Raw genomic sequence first — 17,524 nt, forward strand, 5'->3', positions numbered from 1 at the left:
TACACTCTGAAAGATTCAGAAACAAGTTCTAATTGAGAATCCTCACATTATTTCTTAAGGCAAACGGATATACTTTTATACGGTAGCAGAAAAAATAAGGGCAGTAGTCTTTGAAGCCAGCAAACTCCTTTTTCTGAATACAGCAAACTATGTTTCACTGTAATGTTATGAGTCCCAGAAAGACTTCGGCATCTCTACTCATACTTTAATGCAAAAAAAAATTGAAAAAAAATTGAAATAAACACACCTACAATAACCACTCCACACATCAACTAATGTACCCAATCACCACATCCACTGATAGCTACAAAAGTGTGACCTGACAATTTCTGGAAGACTCTTGGAAGCTGTATATTTTAATAACATTGAATTCCATGACAATCATTTCAACAAGACGGCTGCAGCAGAGAACAGAAAAAGCAATCACTTGTCTCCTCTATATTTAAAATTTAAAAAATTTCACATTAACTCTAACATTTCATTAAAAATATTTTATTAATGGTAAAATATTTTATTAATGGTATAGTTATGAAAATATACCATTTAATATTTGTATTGCAATTAATGTCAGTGTTAATAGACAAAAGTGCCATCCAATGCCAGTCATAAAATCTTGAACATATGAAAAAGCAGGAAAAAATGCTTTTTGATGATCTTTTGCTTTTTCATTCCTGTGGATAAGTATCTACATCTGAACAATGTGAAAAGTAGTGTAAAGACACATTCCAAAAATTTGAAACTGATATTTTTCAGTGTGATAGACAATGATTCCTTTCTTTGCTACAAATTCCATTTAAACATAATTCTGTGAAATAAATTTCTTTATTAAAGTCTGGTAAATGTTTTCATTTCCTGAGCTGCTCAAGTAAATCCTCTGCACAAATGGTTCGGCTTAAACAATGAGAATTTATTTGCTCACGTTTTTGAGAATAAGATAAAGTCCAAATCAAGGAATCATCGAAGTAATAGTTTCTCCCCAAAGACTGTGACGTTCAGGAGCTGGCTGCCAGCACCCCTTAGGTCCATGACAAGGCACAAGTCAGGGTCTCCTGGTCTCTCCATCTTCTTCTGGGTTCCAAGGAGGTTCAGCTCCTGGCAGCTCTTTCTGTGGGTTCTTTATTTCTCTCAGTCAATTTCACTCCACTTATAAAGAACTCCAGTAACAGGATACCCATCCTGATTGGGGAGGGCCACACCTGAAATGAGAAGAGTCTTTCAGTGGGTTCACACCCACATGAATGGATTAGATTTAAGGACATGTCTTTCTGGGGGTACATACAGCCTCAAAGCACCACCCGCCACCCTCTGAACTCCACAAGACATGTTCTTTCTGCATTCCAAATACATTCATCTCATCACAACATCCCAAAAGTCTTAAGCCATTTCAGTTACGATGCTGAGTACAAAGTCTCCTCAAATCATTTAGGGTCTATCCTGGAGCACAGTTCCCCTCTGTCTACGGACCTGTGAAACCTAGAGAACAAGTCATCTACTTGCAGTAGACAACGGAGGGGTACATGCTTCCATTCCAATAGGGAGAAAGTGGAAGGAATACAGGGTCACTGGTCCCAAACAATTCTGAAACCCAGCAGGGCAAACTCCGTTGGACTTCAAGGTCTGAGAGTCATCTATGAATCCATGGTTTGTCCTTTGGACCTGATGGTTTGGCAGCCCCATATCTTCTGTCTCTTTCAGTCCAGACTTGCGGTGGTTCCACTCATACCAGTCTCACAAAAAACTTGTCAGCTTTGCACGTAGTTCACAAGGGTTCATTTTCTGGTTTCTTTGTGCCCAGGAGTTTAGTTTTCAACGTATCCCTTTCCTCTCTCATTTCAGTATGAGCTGCAAGGAGAAACTAGGCTGCACTTTCCACATTTAGCTTGGAAATCTCCTCAGTTAAATATCCAAGTTCATTGCTTTCAAGTTCTGCCTTCCATGGGAAGTGGACTTGGCCCAGTGGTTAGGGCATCCGTCTACCACATGGGAGGTCTGCAGTTCAAACCCTGGGCCTCCTTGACCCTTGTGGAGCTGGCCCAGGCACAGTGCTGATTGATACATGCAAGGAGTGCCCTGCCATGCAGGGGTGTCCCCCACGTAGGGGAGCCCCATGCACAAGGAGTGCGCCCCCTAAGGAGAGCTACCCAGTGTGAAAGGAAGTGCAGCCTGCCCAGGAATGGTGCCGCACACACGGAGAGCTGGCACAACAAGATGGCGCAGCAAAAAGAAACACAGATTCCCGTGCCTCTGACAAGTTCTGCCTTCCATCTGATATCAGAACTCAATTTTGCCAAGTTCTCTGCCACTTTAAAACAAGGATCACCTTTCCTCTGGTTTCATCATTTCCATTTAAGGCCTCATTGGGAGTACCTTTTAGCAGCCATACTTCTACCAACAGTCTCTTCAAAGCAATCTAGGTTATTTCTATGAAGTGCCTCACAATCCCTCCAGCCTCTATCCATTGCCCAATCCCAAAACTTTTTCCACATTTTTTGGTATTTGTAATAGTAGCAGCCCACTCTCCTGGTACCAAAAATTGTTATCGTTTCCGAGGCTTCTCAACAAATAACATGCAACGGCTCAGTTTAAACAAGGAGAATTTATTTGCTCGTGGTTTTGAGGCTAAGAGAAGAGTCCAGATCAAGGCATCTTCAAGGCAAGGCTTTCTCTCCAAACATTGTGTCATTCTGGAGCTGGTCCTTAGCTTGTCACATGGCAAGGCACATGGCGGCCTCTCCTGGACTCCCTTCTATTCAGGGCTCTATTGATGCTCAGCTTCTGGCTGCTTTCCTTGTGGGTTTTATATATAGATATATACACATACACATATATGAGTTTCATTTTATTTATAAAGGATTCCAGTAATAGGTTTAAACCCATCATGACAGAGGTGGGCCACACTGTAACTGAAGCGACCTCATCAAAAAGGTCCTCGTGACAGCGGGCTCGAGCCCGCACAAATGGACAAGGTTTAAGAACACGTTTTTCTGAGGTCCATGCAGCTCCAAGGCACCACAGTAAAGTACAACTGACAGCTCCCTTATCTATCTTTCAAATACATGTAATTTCAGATTTCCCACCACTCACAAGAAGCCTTTATGTCAGTATGTATATTTATTAAGTATAAAATGTTACATACGGATTGCCACACTTCTTTTTTAAAAGTCTTGTTAAACTATTTTGCACTCATTAAAATGCTAAAAAGAGAAATTTATAATTAACGTCCAACATATTCTCAAGGAACTTTAAGCTCTATGCACAGGAACTCTATACAATGTTTAGAAAGACTGTTATCGCATATCAAAATTAATTTTGATTTGTGGCCACAGTGAGAATGTTAGAAAGTTCTACACACGTAACTAGCCAAAGACATGGGATTTGGGCACGATCTGGTCTCCACCCTCCGCTGCACCCTCCCTTCATTCCAATCTGTTCTTGGAGAGAGCGCTTTCTCATTTTCTTTGGAGACGATTCTAAACTGTCGCTTCTCCCCCTTAGGTTTCCTACCCAACCCTCCATCTCACACGGCCATACCTTTCAATCAGAGTAACTGAAGTGGAGGATGGCAGCAGTGGCAGCGCTGTTTTTTTTTTCAATCCTCCTGTATGGCCCATTAAAAGTACAGAAAACAAGGGTGAAATATCCAAGGACCCATGGATACTCTCCAACACCGTGAGGCTTGGGAGATATTGGAGCTGAAATCCCAACAGGTACCCATGGGAGAGCTCAGGGGCCAAGTTAAGAAGAGCACCTGAAACTGAAGGAGGTCTGTGTGAGGATAAGGCTTGAGCGTTCTTAAAACTGATCAAAGCCCCTGCCAGGAGAAAGGGCCATCCTAAAAAAACCAAAACAAAAACAAAAAAAAAAAAAAGCCAGGGATAGAATCTAAATTGAGCAGCCTAGGGACAAAAGGGACAAGGGGGAAGAGAGGTCCAGATAAAAGTAGGGGAGGGGATCAAAGCCATGAAACATCAAAAAGTCAGCAGCCATATATTGGAACACTTCACAAAAATAACAGGAGAGAGCACTCTAGAGCTGTGAAATTCAGCTTCCTTCTAAAATTTGGGAAAAGGAGTTTCATATTAAAGTGAACAACAAAAAGATTGAGAGAAAATCTCATATAAATATATTTCAAGGACAACAAAAAGGAGAAGGCTACCCTTTTAGGAAATAAAAGCACTCCACAAAGACATGCCCATAAAATACATGAAAAGTATAACCTATTTCAAAAGGAGGCTTAAGGACACAAGAAAATAACAGAAGAAATGAAAGAACAATATACACAACAATTAGACTCACAAAGAAAGAAATAACTCAGGAGTGGATTAGAAAAAAGTATTTTAGAAATGAAGACTAAACTAGGAAGAACATAGAGTGGATCTTAACAACAGCAACAGATAAGACACACAGAAGGGAGGAGGAAAAAAACAGGAAAACTTTAACAAAGAAATGAAGAAATTCTGATTCCGGTTAAGATGGTCTCTTTTAGCAAGTATTGTTACAAAAAATTCCCCAGTTCTGAGAATTAAGACATGGACGTCATTGCCCCATTGTTCAGTTCATCAAAGGGGCAGAAGGGAAAAGCAATGCAAAGTCTCTGAAAACTAAACTGACACCAGAATCACAATCCCCAGAAGCTGGCCAGGGCTCAAGGGCTGTACCTATCCAGGTTGAATAACTGCTCAAACAACAACAACAAAAGTCAGTATTCTCCACAAGACCATAATAGGGCCCAGAATCTCTTAAATGATATTCAAAATGTCCAGGGCAGGATCCAAAGTTACTCAACAAAGAACCAAGGAGCATAAACAACTCTCAAGGGAAAAAGCAATCAACAGGCACCAACCGCAAGATGGCCCAGACCCTGAAATAATCGTCAACTTTAAAGCAACTATTATAACAGTGCCCCCAAAACTGAGGCCAAAAAGTCTTGAAATTATAGAAGTGTGCAATAACAAAATAGAAGACATTCCCAAAATTGGAAATTTTAGAACTGAAGTGTATAAAACTGAAAATAAAAAGTTTACTGGAAGGGCTCAATAACAGAATGGAGAGGACATAGGGCTTTGCAGACATGGTTAAATGAAGGATCTCGAATTAGGGAGATTATCCTGAATTCTAGGTGGGCCTAATGTCATCACAAGGGTCCCTATGAGAGGAAACAGGAGGATCAGAATTCTAAAAAGGAGATAGAATGATGGAAGATGAGGCTGGAGTGATGTGCTTTGAAGCTGGAGGGAGGGACCACGAACCAAGAAATGCAGCCAGCCTCTAGATGCTGGAACAGGCAAGGGAACAGATTCTTTCCTAGAGCCTCCAGAAGGAATGTAGCTCTACCCAGACCTCGATTTTAGCTCATAGGATCAATTTTGGACTTCGGAGTGCCAGAAACATAAAATTTGTGTTTTCTTAAGCTACCAAGACTGATAATTTGTTAAAGCAGAAATAAATAATGCAGCTCCCATGTGCACCACCCAGGAGTCCAGTCTACAGCATAGTTCAGCTCGCAAAGCCTTTGCTTTGTTGATTCTGGTCAGTTCTATGCTTTTGCAGCTAAGGAGTGAACCCAGGACTTCGTAAAATGATCTAAAGGATCTCATTCTCCAGCTCCCTTCTCTACGTGATCTTCTCACACGCTGTGAGGCTCCCACAGACCCCCTCTCCTGGCCATCTGGCTAGAAAGAGGAAAAATAGCCCTCGGATGTACCTGTTATTGCCCACTACTGCTGCCCTGGGAGTACAAATTCAAATTCATTTGTGGAACCTTACCTGGTTTTAGGTCAGGAGAACATAATATTAAGAGAGTGTTTTCTTCTGGGAATCAGGCAACCCCAGCACGGAAAGTGGGAGGTTGGGAGGCAAAAGGCAAAGTCTTTATTTATTTTTTTTGAGTTCTTTGATAATGGCTCTTATGTCTTCTATCCAGAGGATGGAGTGTGGTAGTTTGAAGCTTTATGTACCCCAGAAAAACATGTTCTTAAATTTAATGCATTGACGTGAACCCTTGGTAAAGAGAACGCTTTGATAAGGTACTGCCATCAAGGTATGGCCCAGCCCATCAGGATAGGTCCTTTTTTTTTTTTTTTTTTGAGGTACCAGGAGCCTGGAATTGAACCTGGGACCTTGTATGTGGAAAGCCGGTGCTCAAATACTGAGCCAGACCAGCTCCCCTGAATTGGTTTTTTCTTTGTGTGCTTGTTTTGTGTGTGTGTGTGTGTGTTTTTTAGGAAGCACCAGAAATCACACCCAGGACCTCCCATGTGGGAAGCGGGTGGGGAAGCAGGCGCTCAACCACTTGAGCCACATCTGTTACCCCAGAATAGATTTTAATCCTATTACTGGAGTTCTTTATAAGCAGAATGAAATTCAGAGAGAAAGAAAGCCATGGAACAAGAAGGTGAATATCAATTGAACCCAGGAGAGAATGGAGAGGCCAGGAGGGACTATGGGCCTTACCACGTAACAAGCTCAGGAGAAGATCACCAGCAGTCAGTCCCCAAACGCCACAATCTTCAGGAAGAAAGCATCACCCTGATGACACTCTGATTCGCACTTCTTCCCAGCCTCAAACAATGAGTGCATCAATTCCCATTGTTTAATTCAACCCATCTATGATATTTGCCTGAGCAGCCTAGGAAACTAAAACAAAGTACCTAATGACAGAGTCCCAAAATAGAGGTAGCAAATATTGACAGATTTGAAGGGAGAACTAGACAGTTTTACATTTACAGAACTAGATTTCAATGCACCACTTTCAGTAAAGGCTGGAGCATCTAGACAGAAGACGAATAAGGAAATAGAAGATGCACAATCCCATAACCCAGCTGGGCCTGACAGAGATACAGCAACTACAGGAGCCAACCTCTGACTTTTGCCTGGAGAGTTAAATCCATTTACGTTTAAAGTAACTACTGATAATACAGGCCTTTTTTTATGCCATTTTGCTATTTTTGATTTGTAAGTTTTAGACATTTGAGTCCCTCAATTCTTCCATGATGTCTACTTTCATATTTATTTCATTTTTCATATTGTACCATTTCAAGTCCCTTCTCATTTCCTTCTGAATATATTTTTTCAGATATTTTCTTCATGGTTATCATGGGTTTAATTATAATATCTTAAGTGTATAAAGATCATGTTTGATTTTGTACCCATTTAACCTTAATTGTAGACACATACACTTTTGCTACACCCTGTTGTCCCCCATTTTTCTTGTACTTGTTACAAATTATATCTTTATTTATTATATGTCCAAACCATAGAATTATCATTACTTTTTATGCATTTGCATTTTGGACCTTGTAAGAAGTGAAAAATGACATTACATAGCAAAAAATGCAAGATAACAGCACCAGCAGTACCATTTCTAATAACCCATAGGTCGCCTTGTACGCGGTGCTTTTCTGTTGCAGTTTTTAAAACTCTCTCTTTTCTTGGCTTTCAACAGCTTCACTTCCATGTGACTGGGTGTGGTTCTCTTCGAGTTTATTGTGTTGGGCTTCTTTTTTTTTAAAAGATTTATTTATTTATTTATTTCTCTCCCCTCTCCACCCCCCCCCCCCCCCCAGTTGTCTAGTCTCTGTGTCCATTTGCTGTGTCTTCTCTGTGTCCGCTTCTGTTGTTGTCAGCGGCACGGGAATCTGTGTTTCTTTTTGTTGCGTCATCTTGTTGTGTCAGCTCTCTGTGTGTGCGGCGCCATTCCTGGGCAGGCTGTACTTTCTTTCGTGCTGGGCGGCTCTCCTTACGGGGCGCACTCCTTGTGTGTGGGGTTCCCCTACGTGGGGGACACCCCTGTGTGGCACGGCACTCCTTGCGCGCATCAGCGCTGCGCATGGGCCAGCTCCACACGGGTCAAGGAGGCCCGGGGTTTGAACCGCGGGCCTCCCATGTGGTAGACGGACACCCTAACCACTGGGCCAAGTCCGCTTCCCATGGGTTTCTTGAATGTACACAGTTTTTCATTAAATTTGGGAAGTTTTCCATCCTCATTTCTTTGTATATTCCTTCTGCCCCTTTCTTCTTTCTGGGATTCCCATCATGTGTTTGTTGGGACACTTGATGATGTCTCATAGGTCTCTCAGGTTCTTTTTATTTTAATTCTTTTTTCTATTCAGCCTGAATTATTTCCATTTTCTTGTCTTCAAGATCACTGATTCTTCACACAGCTCTAATTTTCTGTTGAATCCTTCTAGGGAATTTTTCATTCTGGTTATTGTGGTCTTCAACTCCAGTAATTCTCTTTCATTGGGATTCTCATATTGTTTGTTTTCCTCATACTCTTTAGTGCTTTCTCTGTTTTCCTTTACCCCCTTGAGCATTCTGAGGATTTTTTTATTTTAAAGTCTTTATCTAGTATGTCCAAAGTCTAATCCTCTTTGTTAATGGTTTCTGGATTTTTATCTTTTTCTTTTTTTTAGCTGGGCCATCATTTCCTGTTTGTCTTATAAACTTATGTCATACCTGTACATTTAAATATTTTAAAGCATTAACTTGGGTTTAGCTCCAGAGCTGTCTGTTCCTTATGTCTGTATGCATCCAGTGATATGATAGAAATTCCCTTGAGTACCAAGAGCTATCAAAAACAAATAAATCAGGGAGTGGATGCCGCTCAAGCAATAGGGTGCCTGCCTCCCACACGGGAGGTCCCAGGCTCTGTTCCTAGTGCCTCCAAAAGAAGACAAGCAGACAATGGGCAGACAGTTGAGGGAGCCATGGGGGAGGGGGGGGATTAAAAAATACATAAGGGGAAACGGACTTGGCCCAGTGGTTAGGGCGTCCGTCTACCACATGGGAGGTCCGCGGTTTAAATCCCGGGCCTCCTTTACCCGTGTGGAGCTGGCCCATGCGCAGCGCTGATGCTCGCAAGGAGTGCTGTGCCACACAGGGGTGTCCCCCGCGTAGGGAAGCCCCACGAGCAAGGAGTGCGCCCCATAAGGAGAGCCGCCCAGCGGGAAAGAAAGTGCAGCCTGCCCAGGAATGGCGCCGCCCACACTTCCCGTGCCGCTGACGACAACAGAAGCAGACAAAGAAACAAGACGCAGCAAATAGACACAGAGAACAGACAACCGGGGGAGGGGGGGGATTAAATAAATAAATAAATCTAAAAAAAAAAATACATATGGGGGAGCAGATCTGGCTCAAATGATAGAGCATCTGCCTACCACATAGGAGGTCCAGGGTTCAAACCCAGGACCTCCTGACCTGTGTAGCAAGCTGGCCCCTGTGTAGTGCTGATGCAAACAAGGAGTGCTGTGCCACATAGGGGTATCCCCCGCATAGCGGAGCCCCACGCACAAGGAGTGCGCCCCGTAAGGAGAGCCGCCCAGCGTGAAAGAAAGTGCAGCCTGCCCAGGAGTGGCACCGTGCACACGGAGAGCTGACACAGCAAGATGATGCAACAAAAAAGAGACGCAGCTTCCCAGTGTTGCTGACAATACAAGCAGACACAGAAGAACACACAGTGAATAGACACAGACAGCAGACAACAGGGGAGAAGGGGAGAGAAATGAATAAAAAATGAATCTTTAAAAAAAATACGTATGCAAAAAATCACTTTCACAGTCTTTGCAAATTGGCTGTGCTTTGGCTGGTAGTCTCCTCCTTTCTAGATCAGGTCAAGGCGAATGCAAAGTGCAGGCTCCTCTTCCTCTTATTTGAGCTTGGCTGGAGCCTGCTTCTTGTGCTGGGCTTCCGCTTGCTTGTGGCCTTAGGGATACTCCTGTTTACAGGAATTCTAATGCTCCCTCTACTCTCCATGCAATAGATTTTCTATTCCTCCTGGATGCTCTGTTGTATGCTTAATGCAGATAATCCTGTGCCCCAGGCCACCTCGAGTTGATTTGTTTCTTACACTGCTTTGGCTCCCAGCAAGCCTCTTCTGTCTGCAGGATCAAGTTCTGGGAGTGCTAGCCCAAGGTTCAAGTCTCTGGGTTTAGTCTCTCAGGCTTCCACTGGACAGAATGGCACCAACATAAAGGCACCCCAGTATGTGCTTAGTGGTTTCTCTGCTTCCTCTGGGACAGGGCCAGGGACCCACAAGGGAACACAGGCTGGCTCCAAACTGTGCCGGCGAGGGGTTGGGGAGATGAGCAAGTGAGGGCATCACAAGCTCCATCTATCATTCAAAGCTGTATATTCTTGATTCTGTACTTGTCCAGTTACTGCAACCCTTTAAGTGCTTTCTGGAGTTTTTAGGAAGATGGCTGTTAGAGGTTTGCAATAATTAACAAGCTGTACCTCAGTTTCCCCTGATAGGCACTGGGAAAAGGCCCCTCCCCCCCCCCCCGTGTGGCACTTTCCCACAGGTTAAACAAAGGAACCCCATAGAGACAGGAGTAAAGGGAGATAGAGATCTTCACCATCTCACCCTCTGCATATCAGAGGGAGATGGAGATCTGTACTACCTCTACCTGCATATCAGAGGGAGACAGAGACAGAAACCTTCACTATTTACAAACCCTTTAAAACCTTACAGATCAAAAGAAACATTTGCTCCTGCTGCATTCCAAGAAGCCAGGAACTTCCTCAACCCCCTCCCACTACCTCACTCAGACCCTCAACCCCCCTCCCACCAACTATCATTTCCCCACCTAGGAAAGTTCTGGATAAATTCAAGTCCCCCCCTTCCAGGAGTGGGCTGAAGTCTCTCTTCAGACCCCCACCATGCTGGTGGGGGGGCTGGAGTCCGTCCTTCAGACCCCCTCTGTTGGGAGAGCTTCTCAATAAATAAATTCTTTGCTTATGGTCAATCAGTCTCCGTGTCCCAGTAAGCGCCGTATTTTCTCCAACATATGGTGCCAAAACCCGGGACTGGGATCATGTTGAAACTGATTGACTAGAAAGGAATGTCCCCTCTGCCATGGCTGAATGCCCATCCAACACCGACATCGAATCTCGGCGGGGTGAGTTAAGGATTTCCCAACCAGAAGATCCTGCTGTCTCTCTCTCTCTCTCTCTCTCTCTCTCTCTCTCTCGTTTTCTGTTATCCAGGACAACCCACGGGGAACACCTAGCGCTAGGGCAGGATCCTCACCATTCCCCACGGGCCACGGCGGGCGGTAAGCCTGAGTCCTCGTGGGAAGAAACCCCTTGGCTCCAGAGATGCCTGGATCCAAGAGCGGTTTCCCATTTCCTTGGAGATATCTGACTGATTCGGGGACGCCTGTCTCACTCAGAATCTCCCCGGTTCCAGAGGTCCTTAGTCTCACCCAAGCCACCTAAAATGGGGAATTCAAGTTCGGCTCCCCAAAAATCCACACTTCTGGGCTGTCTCCTTCATAACCTTAAAACTCTGTACCTAGAAGGAAACATCAGACATAAAAAATTCATTTTCTATTCGACCGCTGTGTGGCCGCAATACCAACTGGACAATGAAAATCAATGTACTTTTAATTCCTAAGTTCTCCAAAACTTAAAAAACTTTACCTAGAGCAGTGGCAGGCATGCGAGATTCCTGACGTTCAGGCCTTCTCTCATCTTTGTATACTGTTCTTCTTTTACACCAAAAACCTCTTGCAAAGCTTTCTTCTTTCTCCTTTCTGCACCTCGAATTCCCCAAAAAACCTCGACTTTGATCCAGCTGATCAGACTCCCCCTGCACTTCCTCCATATATTCCTCATACACCACGTCCACTAACTCCCTTTACCCCCTCTGGTCCTCACCGCCTTCCACCCCAGCTCTCTCCCCTCCTCATACAGGTACTAGGGCTGGAGCTCCCCCCTCTCTCCCCACCCCTCCTTTCCATCCGTACACAGAAAACCCTTCTTCCAACTCAGATCTCTCCGATCACGCCCCTCCTCTACTGCCATATGCCTCATCCACACCCCAACTTACTCCATCCTCCTCCAGTGCCCCCATATCTCCCTGTAAACCTGCTCCCCTCTCCCCACCCACCACCACTCTCAAGCCCAGCTCCCTACTCTCCAGGCTCCTTCCCCAGCTCTTGTCCTCCCTCTCCAGGAAGGAGCTGAGGCAGAAAGCACATCCCCTTCTCAATCTGATCTCTCCCAAATCAAACACCTTCTCAGATGCTATTCCTCTGTACCAATACCCAGCTGTCCCTAATAACCTTCCTTAATCTACAATTGCTCACCTCTTACAAGTAAGTTTTCAGCTGACTCCTAAGTCTAAATACATTCCTAAAAAGCAGTAATCTAAAATATATGTGCTAAATATCTGTCTATCTAAACTGTTTTAAAGTTTAACTGCATTTATCATGCTCAAATATTCCTGTTGCTGATTCCTAGTAAACGTGTTTCCAAAAACAAAGTTGCATATTACAAGCAAGACTAATTCCAAAAAATGAAATCTTAAAAGCAGTAAAATAACCATATCAAAGGAGTAAAAATTATAAGTCAAATTAATGAACTTTATGTTTCTGTCCGTGTGCCGAAACTCTTTTTGTGTTTGTCTGTTTGTTTACTGCCAGTATATATTTTCATACCTCCGGATGGTAATATTAATTCCTACAAGAGCTCTACTCAAATGGCCAAAAATTAAATAAGCACTTACGTTAATAAGTAGGTATGATTGAAAAAAATTGTAAATCTTGACTGATAAAATTGCTACAAATCTCTTCCTAAAAAATGGTTCTTGCCTAAATGAAAATGAAGTTTATTTTTCTTCACAGAATGAAATGTAAGTATTGAAAGAAGTGAAAAGTTTTAAGAGTGCTGACTGAAATTTAATAAATTTGTTCAAGACAGTGTGTTTTGTCCTAAAATAAGTTGGCTGGTTTTCATAAAATCAGAATGGAAGTATGTAAGACAAAACTTGAATGCAAATGTAGAAAGTATTGTGGTAGCATTGAGTAAGGGAAAGTGTTCTGTAAAGGCGGAGTTTGTCTTAAAATGAAGTAACTCTATGCAGTTATAAATGGTTATAAAAAGTTTGTAAAGCATTGCTTAAATTGAAATATTCAAATAACTAATTACAGAAAATCATCTCAAACAGAAACTGAATTGATGATTAAAAGCCACCTCAATCTGCATATTACAATGGTAATAGAGAAAAAATCATTTTAATTCCATTGGAAATCTTAATTCATAAAATAATGAGAAAAGTAGTTTTTCTGCATTGCTAAAATAAAATACCTGCTAATTAATTTAATCATGATAGTTGCATGTTAAAAAATTTGCTTCAAAAGTTTCTAAAATCATTTTAATAATTTATGTATGTAAAGTATATACAGTGTGTTTTATTGTTAAGGGAAAAATAATAATTTTGTCCTAAAATAAAACAACTGGTTTATCTTAAGAGTCTAAAATAGGTAAACAATTAGGACAAGCTACAAAGTCCTATCTATCACATTCTTAAATAGTATTTAGTTAAATAAAACAAAAACTGTACCCTCTGTTTTAACTGATAAAGTATAATGTTTTCTCATATTATTGGGATACTGAAAACCCTTCATCCCTCATTTAATTCAGATATTTAAACCATTATATGTGCTAATTAGAAAAGGTTGTGCACGGAAATGAGAGCCCCCCAGCAGGCTGCTTTTAAAACAATAACACAGGCTCAAGCAGTAAGGGGGTGAATCGTAACTTACCCTGTAAATTGGATGTAGCCAGTACCAAAGTAGCTTTGGGTGGGGCTTGTGGCAAAGACAACTTTCTAAACAAATACCACTTTTAAGTTTCAGTCACAATTGCAAGAAAAAACCCAAGTGCAAAACAAGAACAATAAACTGTCTTAAGCTGCCCTGTATAAAAAAGAGAAATCTGTGGAAGAACCTCTGGAACGCCGGCCGGCAGTGACAGGTAACTGTCTATCGTGTCCCTGCCCCCTCCTCTAACATCTCTCTTGAAACTGTTAAGGCAGATGCTCTCACGAAGATCCAGAGCCATACTATTGAAATCCAAAAAGCAGCAGAGTGGCTCCACCAAAAAGGCAAACATCATGGATCCCAGACCTTGTGGTGCCTAGTCCAGCAGCTGCAACTTCCTGTCGCTCCCCAGCTGCTCGGGAACAGCACCCACGAGTGTCCATCGTGCTCACTCCAATGACCGTGACAACTGCCTCACTGGACGAAACATACTGGCCAAGCACAGACTCCAGCAGCACGATGGCAAGTGGATGACATCCGTCCCCTCTCTCTCTCAGAAGGGGCAAGGTGTGCTTTCAGTGCTGCAGGCACGCAAGGAAACTCACGTAACCTTATAACTGAATCCTTACAACAATGGACTAAGTCTAAATTACAAATGAAAGTGCCAGCTGCTCCAAGCCCAAAAAGGGAAGTTACAATAATTTGTTGTTGCCTGTGCTTCAGACTATATAAACTGGGGGAAAATGTGGTCATTTTGATCACCGTACTGGTCTATGCAGCTCTGTTGCTTGGAAATCTTAAATCCATTTAAAAAATCACTCAAAAACACTGTTATAAAACCACAGTTAATAATCTAAAGTCTCCTATTCCAGCTAAAACTATATGTATAAGCCCATCCAATCTTGTAATTTCACTGTCAACCGTTAATGCCATTGTTTAATGCTGAATATATCTTATTCCTTCTCCTCAGACTCCTGGAAGCGATAACCTCACAGCCCACCCCAAAATTCCTAATTAATCCCTATCCTTACCACAAATATAACTCTCATTCCCCTCCTATCAGCAGGTCCACACACCTTCATGCGATAACTCAGTTTATCCAGACAGCCTCCAAGATGTCACCCATGATCCTGTACACGATCTTCTCCTGCTGCAAAAACATAGTGCCAGCCGCCGTGCCAGAAGCCAAAACACCTCAGCGCCAAAAGAAAAACAGTAACTAAATCCCACAACGCCTTCCTGCTCTCCCCCTCCCCCAACCATATCAAAAAGAGTTGGGAATTTCAGGCCTCCCCTGCCGCAGTAACAGATAACAAATCACCCCAAACCCCACCCCTGTCCCTAATCCAACAGGATGGACTAGGCACCTGTGCAATCATAAACGAAACTTGTTTTTACATTAACAGAACTGGTCAGATAAAAAATCTTAAAGTCTTAAAAAAAAAAATAGAAATCATTCAGAATATCCAAAATAATAATTACGGAAATTAGTCATGGCTATCCCTCATTCCTTTTTTATTTTTCTTCACCCATAAAATCAATCCTTTCATCCATTATAACATCATTAGGAACAGTACTGCTGCTGCTTCTTTTTAGTCCTTGTCTTTCACAGCTTTTTGTCCGATTCATACACTGAATCTCATAGTCAATAACCCAGAAATACGTAAACGGTGTCTTTCTGCTGCATGAACAACAGTATCAACCCCTGCGGAACCTAAGCCACAGCCCACCGTACAGGATGGAAAAAAGCTTTTTTTCTCTGCCCCTTGACAGCAGGAAGTAGCCAGACAGAGCCGAGGCCCCAAATCCCCTTACCCTCCTATCCTGCCCAGTACCTTACGCCCCAATACCCAGGTACCCCTATATATATATATATAAACAAAGACTTAGGAATGTTAGAGGTTTGCAACAATTAACAAACTGTACCTCAGTTTCCCCTGATATGCATTAGGAAAAAGGCAAATCCCCTTCCCCATGTGGCACTTTCCCACAGGTGAAACAAAGGAACCCCATAGAGACAGGAGTAAAGGGAGATAGAGATCTTCAGCATCTGCATATCAGAGGGAGATGGAGATTTGTACTACCTCTACCTGCTTAGCAGAGGGAGGGGAGACAGAAACCTTCACTATTTACAAACCCTTTAAAACCTTACGGATCAAAAGAAACATTTGCTCCTGCTGCATTCCAAGAAGCCAGGAACTTCCTCAACCCCCTCCCACTACCTCACTCAGACCCTCAACCCCCCTCCCACCAACTATCATTTCCCCACCTAGGAAAGTTCTGGATAAATTCAAGTCCCCCCCTTCCAGGAGTGGGCTGAAGTCTCTCTTCAGACCCCCACCATGCTGGTGGGGGGACTGAAGTCCATCCTTCAGACCCCCTCCATTGGGAGAGCTTCTCAATAAATAAATTCTTTGCTTATGGTCGATCAGTCTCCATGTCCCAGAAAGCGCTGTATTTTCTCCAACAATGGCTCTGTCAGTTCTGCCAGTTGCTCAAAGATCTGCTGGGGAATGGCATCCTGGGACATCTTGCACTGCCATCTTGGTCTTCACTTTCCTCCAAGATAACTTTTTAACTTGGAAAAAAAAGAAAGAAACAGATCTGTAAGAAACTTCTAAACTTTTATTTTCTGCTTTAGTCAGTTATTTTCCTCCAGTCCAGTCTTCCTGCATCCTCTGTAGCTGGAAAGTCATCCAGAAAGAGAAGAATAAATTAGCTAGACTAGGCCTTCTTTAGGGTGTGTTTCAGTTCATCGAAACACTCACTGAGTAACTAGTAGATAGCTACAATTCCAGGAGGAAATAGAACTGAACCATGAAAATTTAAGGACGTCTTAACCTTTGGTGTATGGCCTTTCAGACCTGCCACGTTAACCATTCCCAAATGGCCCTACACAGAGCAATCATTTCGTTTCTACAGCAACAGGTGCTACCAGGAAAACAGCTGGCATTAGTAGAAGTCAAAGAAAGGAGAAATCCTGATTCCATCACCTCCAAGCACTCTGAAGATAATTGTTGTTCCTAAAAGGAACAGTGGAGGGGAGTAACCATCAGTACAAAATCTTCCAAAGAACACTGTAATTTCCTCTGAGTTTCTCTATTATATTGGCCTAATGGAAGGAAAATTGTTAGGAGGGCAAAGGAGAAAGCAAACAAAAAATTACATATAAATATTTTAAAATCTCAAAGTCATTTGTAAATATAATAAAAACAAAACAAAACAAGGCATTCCTTCTGGAGACTTACATTGGGAGACAAACTACAAAGGTTCAGCCAACTACAAAGGTTCAGGGTCAGCTCTTTAAAGAATAGGGAACATTATCAAAGTAGCCAACTTAGTCTTTGTATTTATTATTTCTAATCAACTCTGTCATGTGATCTAGCTAGACAATTTTATAAAGGAACCCCAATGTTCTTTTTTCCCCCCACACCATACCAAAGTGTTTTATTTAAAACAAAGAATGCTCTAACAATGATTGAGTGATGAATGTACAGCTCTGTGATTATACCAAATACCATTGATTGTACCCTTAGGATGAATTGTATGCTTTATTAATATGCATCAATAAAATTCATTTGTTAAAAAAAAAAGTGTGCTTGCATCACCCAAAAACCGGTAACCTCAGGCTGGTCCCAACAGATACAGAAACATCAGAGATACCCCAACAGAGGTTGAAAAAAAAAACAAAAAAAAAAAAACCAGAACTTTCATTAGAAAGTCTGATTAAATCAGTATTATTTCAAGTTCTTAAAATCCTTTTAGGAAAATATTAGAGGTTTGCCATAATTAACAAGCTGAAGCTCAGTTTCCCCTGATAGGCATTGGGAAAAAGGCAAACCCCCTCCCCTGTGTCTGAAGGCAAGGCACTTTCCCACAGGTGAAACAAAGGAACCCTGTAGAGACAGGAGTAAAGAGATAGAGATCTTCACCATCTGCATATCAGAGGGAGATGGAGATCTTTACTACCTCCACCTGCA

At 42.4% G+C, this 17,524-nt stretch overlaps 1 long non-coding RNA gene across 1 annotated transcript; it reads right to left on the reverse strand.

Moving 5' to 3' along the window:
- Positions 1–886: 886 nt before the first annotated feature.
- On the reverse strand, positions 887–14,928 carry LOC131275946 (uncharacterized). The gene is made up of 2 exons (XR_009183410.2): positions 14,621–14,928; positions 887–1,196 (listed from the first exon to the last, which is right to left on the reverse strand). It is a non-coding gene; the product is annotated as an uncharacterized lncRNA (long non-coding RNA).
- Between the last annotated feature and the right edge of the window lie 2,596 nt (positions 14,929–17,524).

The sequence above is a fragment of the Dasypus novemcinctus genome, chromosome 25 (genome assembly GCF_030445035.2).
Source record: "Dasypus novemcinctus isolate mDasNov1 chromosome 25, mDasNov1.1.hap2, whole genome shotgun sequence".
NCBI lineage: Eukaryota > Metazoa > Chordata > Mammalia > Cingulata > Dasypodidae > Dasypus > Dasypus novemcinctus.